Source organism: Limulus polyphemus, unplaced genomic scaffold (genome assembly GCF_000517525.1).
Source record: "Limulus polyphemus unplaced genomic scaffold, Limulus_polyphemus-2.1.2 Scaffold601, whole genome shotgun sequence".
Lineage (NCBI taxonomy): Eukaryota > Metazoa > Arthropoda > Merostomata > Xiphosura > Limulidae > Limulus > Limulus polyphemus.
Genome location: NW_013666211.1, coordinates 288,266 through 295,053, shown reverse-complemented (window position 1 = coordinate 295,053; position 6,788 = coordinate 288,266). Strand labels below are relative to the sequence as shown.

At 33.1% G+C, this 6,788-nt stretch overlaps 1 long non-coding RNA gene across 1 annotated transcript in view; it reads left to right on the top strand.

Annotated features, from left to right (window-relative positions):
* Positions 1 to 2,352: 2,352 nt before the first annotated feature.
* Positions 2,353 to 6,788, top strand: part of LOC111085761 — a 6,724-nt gene continuing 2,288 nt past the window's right edge. Inside the window, exons 1-2 of the long non-coding RNA XR_002610567.1 lie at positions 2,353 to 3,217; positions 3,970 to 4,116. This is a non-coding gene — a long non-coding RNA (uncharacterized LOC111085761). The remainder of the gene's footprint in view (positions 3,218 to 3,969; positions 4,117 to 6,788) is intronic.

The window sequence follows — 6,788 nt, the reverse complement described above, 5'->3', positions numbered from 1 at the left end:
CTTTACGATACACTGAATTTCAACAGTCGCTCTATAGCAAACGCTATAACTCACGTGGCCAACAATATTTTATCAGCTTACATTCAATTACACATTGAACGTTGTGAACTGTGAACGTCTTATATATACAAGACTAACAGATATCTAGTAATCTCCCGATAATTCACAAAGGTTCGAGAAGGACGTGGCGTGATACTAGTCACGTGACCTCACTGACGCAACAATATAATTACTTCAAATGTTTAAAAGTAGCATAGTAAATTGGTGTTAGATATTTTAAAACTTAAGAAAGGGAGTTAAACAAGTCCTACTGATATTTAACATTTGCTTTATGTGATGGTGTCCAAACCTGGGGCCAAAGAAAATTCACAAATTCAGACATTAATTTTTTCTTATAATCAGTATCATAAGAGCTGAAGATACTGTGCAGCCATCTTTTCCTCTCAATCTTGGAGGCAAAACGTTATTACCAGAAAAACAACAACCAAAAAACCCTTGTCTAATTACTTACATTTAACTATGTATATTAACGACAAAAATATGATGTTATTCAATGAACTAAAACTGTTTGGAATCATACGCACACACACACACACACCTTCTGGCTATTGAAATATGATGCATTAGACGGTTGGTTCTTCTGTGGTGGAATGGCAGAATATAAACACATCTCAACTGGCATTAAAGAGGTGACTGAAAATATGAGTAACATTCTGCATTAATCTTGCATGGTTTTCCCACCTAATGTTTGATACATCGGCAAAAATGTTACACGTATTTATTCATTCCTGTGGAGTGAATATGAGCTATATGGGGGAGGGAATGTAAACTACTGTTATGGATTTTGTAGATTATATTTCTTCTATGTTGGTTAATTCAAGTGCTGATATGTAGCTGAGCAATAACATTTTCCAGAGGTAAACTGGTGAAGGAAGAATAATGGAAGCAAGGGTAGAAGAACCTGCAGTGGTTGAATAGAGGAAAAAGAATTAGAAGACATTGAAAAAAAATTAACCCAAGAAAGGAACTTCAGGGAGAAAGTGTACTCAGGGAAATGAGAAAATTTGTCTTTTACCTCTATGGTGAATTATTCCAAAACAAAGTGTGAGATAAAAGGAATTTCAGAATAAATGTCTCTGTGCGTGTGCTATATGATTGAAGAAAACTAACAACGGATTAATGTGACTAATGCATAAGATGAAAAAGTTTGTTTATCACAGGATTTACCCTTTTGTAGCTAAACACAAAAGTGTCTGATTTTGGATTCTGCTTATTAGGAGAATTGTATTTATTAAAATGTTTTGTTATTTTACTTGTTGAAAGGGGTGTACTTCATCATTTATACAAGATGAGAGTGACAAAAGAACTATTTCTTAGATATTTATGACAATAGGCAACTTAGATTTTTTTATGCTATCTTTTGCTACAATATGGGGTACTATAACTGCTAATATATGAAAAGCTGCTATCTTCTGCTACAATACAGGGTACTATAACTGCTAATGTATGAAAAGCTGCTATCTTCTGCTACAATACAGGGTACTATAACTGCTAATGTATGAAAAGCATCTTCATTTACATAAGTAACTACAGACTGATACAGGGACTGTGTTGCCATATAAACATCTGTATTCATTGACACAGTGGCTGTGTCAACATTTAGGTACCTAGTAGTCTTCTGAACCCTTCCCAAAAACACATTGTTTGGATCGCTTAAGAGACTGATCAACCAGAACTACAAGTTATTTTGTTTTTTTTCCATAGCACTGTTAAGGTTATTTCTATCAAACTATACTTGCAATTCATATTGTGATATCCCACATGCATTACCTTTCATTTATTATAATAGACAGCTATTAGCAAATTTAAATAAGTTGTTGACCATTCCTACATCTGTTGGTGGTTTTCCAAGTGTGTTCCATGAAATCCCAGGATTCTGTGAAAGGTCTTCATGTATTTGTCATGAAGATAATGGTTAATAGCTTCTTATTTGTAATTTTTTCCAAGTATGTAATGTTAACCCATGAGGGACCAAATGTATTTGTAAAAATCATGAGTAAGTTCACTTAAGTTAGTCATAAATATGTGGCTCCTGGACTATAGTTTTATATCTGATTATTTTACATAGGGTGTCTCTGATTTTCTTGCATACAGAGTTGTAGAACATTCTGTGCATGATATTACTGCAATGATATGCAAATGTGGATAAGAGTTTCTACTTGACCAATGTACCCTGCTCTGCAATTTTGAAGAAAGTTAAATCTTCCTCTGTAGGTGTTCAAGTTGAAAAAAGTCCATACTTTAATTTCAAAAGCAAGGTGAAAATAGATCCAGAAACTCTTCAACTATTAATAATCTATTACTTGAGGAACCTTATATTTGTTTGAGTCCTCTACCATTAGCATATTCATGTAGTTTTTTCTTCCATTTCTTTTTGATGCATGTCTTATCACATTATTTTTGTATATTGTCTGTTGCAAGAAAGGCATTAATAATAGGGACATTGTTTCTTTCCAAGTTCCTTAACCTTTTTAATAATTTAGGAATAATATCTCTAAAGTTTAAAATTCCAAGATCTTCAAAAGTTTTAACATAAAGAGCTGTACTAGAAAAATAATGGGGAGCTTGCAATATTCTTAAGGCCATTCCTAATAGTTCTATCAATCATATTTGGATCCTTTGCTCTTGGTTGAGATAAAGATTATGCATGTAAAAGCTGAGGAAGGTAAAACTTGCTAATTAGTAGTACCTTTTGTTGAGGTTTAGGACAGGTGTAACAATTGTTTTTTATTAAGGTCTTCATCTATCTCCCCCTCAAATATGTTTTCAAGTCAGCTTTGCCACTTGTCAAAGATTTAATACCAAGATGAGATAGTAATTCTGTTGTTAGAAGGTATAGAATATTGTGATTTGTATATAATATATTATACACTGACTTTTGATCGAGCTTTTTAACCTGGTATTTGTTTCAGGGCACAAGGAGAGGACAGTATATTTATTTAAGCTTAGATGAAGACTTCTTTTGTTAAAGAAGGTTGATGCGGTATGGAGATGATGGATCATTTCTACGTTGCTCCTAGAGGTAAAGAGAATATTGCCTGCAAAGCCTAGAACTGGAAGTGTTTGTTGTTCAGCATCAATTTTTGGGTTAAGTTTGCAGAATACTTCATCTGTAATCATTGAATAATATTCCCATGAAGGACTTAATTCTCCTAAGGTAAGAATCATTCAGCGATCCTTATTTTTTATATTTTTGAAATTAGAGCTACTGTTCATAACCTAAACCTTAATTATGTGTATATGTTTTCAGTGTCACCATCATAACTACCCACAGTGTAATGCTTGGTTTAGCCACTGTTTCAGGAAATGTCTGTTGAAACCAACATTAGGGAGGTAAATAGTATTTAACAGTTATTTGCCATTAATTTCAGTATCTTGTAACCTCTCCACGCTTCATTATAGGCATGTTTATAGGAAAAATGTACATGAAACATGGCAGTCTTTTAAAACTTTTGACAGTTTGCTTGTCATTACTGTCATCTCCTATTAAATCAATGTAACCATTAACAAAATATCTGTGTCAACTTACATACAATTCTGTCTTCATTTATTTATCATTAAAAAAAATGGCACTTCTCTATGGGTCATAGACATGTATAGTTTAATACTGAAATTAATTGAAGTTTCTGGAATACTTGTGGAAACATTTTCTATATCAACATCATTGAACAATAAGTGTTATGTAAATTACTGTAATTCATTCAAATGAAACTTAAGGTTTTAAAATTATGTCTAAGCAGATTTAAATCAGTATACCTAAAATGATTCAATATTTTATGTGGCTAAAGTCCTGATAAACTGTTATTCAGATAATGGAAAACCTTTTTTTCAAATATTTCAAGATATCATCAAACACATTCTTGTCTTTTTTGGGGGTCTCTTCTGATGAAATTTTCACTGTTTTTTCAGCACAGAAGTTTGAAAAGGAATACAAGCTGACAAGAAAGTCTTGTTGTGTGATTTCTCAGTAACAGTTCTGCAAGTTGAAGGAATGACAAAGCTGGGTAGAATGGTACATGAACACCTGCCACTTCAATTGAATGCAGAAAGAAAATTGTAAGTTACTATTTACTTATTACAGTAAATTTTTTTATTATTTTCACAAGACAAAACAAAAGTATCTATCAATAAAGTTTTTAAACACAAAAGGCAGTTTGTTAGGCAGGCATCCATAAACAGTGTGTAAAATCACTATTTCTGTAATACAGAGAAAAGAGTAATTGGATTATGTATAATGGTCAAAAGAAAGACATCCAAATTGTTAAGATTACACAAAAGAATATATGCAATGTGCAGTGTAATATACATATATCTGCAAGTACTGAATTATATTTAAAATGAAGTTCCAATTGTTATGGAAAAATCAAGCTATTAGTTACATTAAGGATAGAAATACGAGGTTATACATAAATTTCATGTACCAATAAAGGGGAAATGGAACGTGGTTTTCTTGACTTTAAATTCCCACATTTGCAAATTGCTTAATCTTTAAAACAATGCTATATTCAAGGTGGCACAAATGAGCTATCCATGTGATTTGACCTTTCTAAATGTGTGGTAACAAGTAGGCAAATTTCCTGTATGAATAAAAAGGTTAGGTGTTAGTTTTCATGTCATTGCTTTTGAATGCCAATCTTTCCACTCTATAACTTGTTTTATTTTAAGAGGCAAGTTATAATACAAGTTTAAAAAGGTTTTCAACCGCAATGTGTGAGTAAGTAACTAGCATAGATGTTTAAAATGGTCCCATAAAAAAATAATAATAGGGGCATTAGCTTTTACAAATAAATAGGCCTAGACTTTTCATTACAGCCTAAGCATAGATCATATAAAGTTTTCTTAGATTAACTTGCTTGAGGATCATTATCTTCATGTACAACCCTTGTACCACAATAAGTAATCATGCTGCCTTCCATGTACCAGCATAACTACACTGTCACATGCAGTTCATTTACAGAATTTTTGACATTTTAAACTCTAGAAACCTGTTTACTAAAATAAAACCGGGCCTTCTTGCATCCAACTAACAAACATTACTGGAGACCATTTCGACAACAATCCATGGAGGGTTGAAGCTTGCAAATTGTCCCTTACACCAGACAGCCCAAAAGACACAATTATGCTTGGACTTTTGGTTACCATTATTAACATGATACTTATTTACGATGAGTACATCAAAGTGGGCTCACTTTCTTTATTGGTGAAATATTGTCTTATTCAAGGCCACAGTCAACTTCCATTCAATGTTATACGTTCACATGGATATTGGAACAACAACCTCACTTTGGTCAGTTCAAAGATGCTGTTGATGAAACATAATATCAAGCCAAAAAGTACAGGTAATGTATTACAGAAAAACATTACTCTTTGTCATCACTTGCTGTTGTTGAAATTGTAATATCTCTGTTGTTGGTGCAGAAGAAATCCTCTATAATGGTGGTTTAGTAATGGGAAAAAGGGCATTATGATCATATCAAATATACAGCCTAATTTTAAAAAAGTTACTTTTGTCCAAATTTAGCCTCAGAATTATGACATAGATGGCTGACTGTTAATCAGAAACTTTGTCCAAAATAATAACGTGCAAGATGTAAAGGCAAGTTTGTATGTTCTTCCAGTGTTGTAAGAAATTGTAACCTTTTACAGTGAAAAGATAGTGGTGGATTGTTGGTTCCCAGTTAGTCAATGGTGACAATATAGATAACGATTGTGTAAGGTTTGATTTAGTATATATAATAAAATATTGTGCCAAAACAACATTCATTTAGCATTACAACTAGCTGTTATTGACAGAACCCAGCATTTGAATTTCTCTTTCTGATAATGCTCGATTGTCAATGAATGTTTTTGTGTGTTTTACACTATGGGTAAAACATTCACACACAAAGGTAAATAATTTCTGACCTGAAAGCAGTGAGCATATTCTGTTTTCACATCATTGAAACAATGAGGTTAAATCTAAATATTACTTGCGATATATTGTCGTTCATGTGATTGTCATAACTGTGAGGCAATTAGCATACTTAAATTTTGTCAGTTTTTAACTCATTTTCAATATATGGATTTTGATGTTACCTGAGTCTGTGCAAATTTTTAGAATTCATATTGTTGTACATTATACTCACCATAAGATTTGTGCGAAATGCTAATAATTTTGTCTGAATTAACTGATATATATATTGTTACGACAGCGGAAGTCACGTGACGTTGGTAACATGTAATGATTATCTAGAAGATTATCGAAAAACGCTAGTGCGTGCCATGCACGCATTTGTGTTACGACAGCGGAAGTCGAATGACGCTGGTAGCGCGTGAAGAGTGTCTAGACTCTAGAAGATTCTCGAAGAGGCTACATGGGTGCTATTATTGTATATAAGTGTGCTAGACAAAGGAGACAAGCAGAGAGAGAGAGAGTGGAGAACCAAGGACAGCAGTTACAGTGGGTGGGAACCAAGGATAGCAGATATAGAGACCAGAACTATAGTTGCTGACAGGCGGAGATAGAGACAGACAATTAAGTCAAGCGCAGTAGTAAAGTGAGTGAATTGTTGTGAATTATAGCGTGTGTTTAAGTTAAAGTAACTGTGGAAATTAAGTGTATTGCAAAGTTGTATTGAGGAAGAATAAACTAGTTTTATTTCAGAAAGGACGTGTATCGCAGGAAAATTAACAAACGAACATACAGAGACATAACAAATTGGTGTCAGAGAGTGGAACAGAAAAAAAAA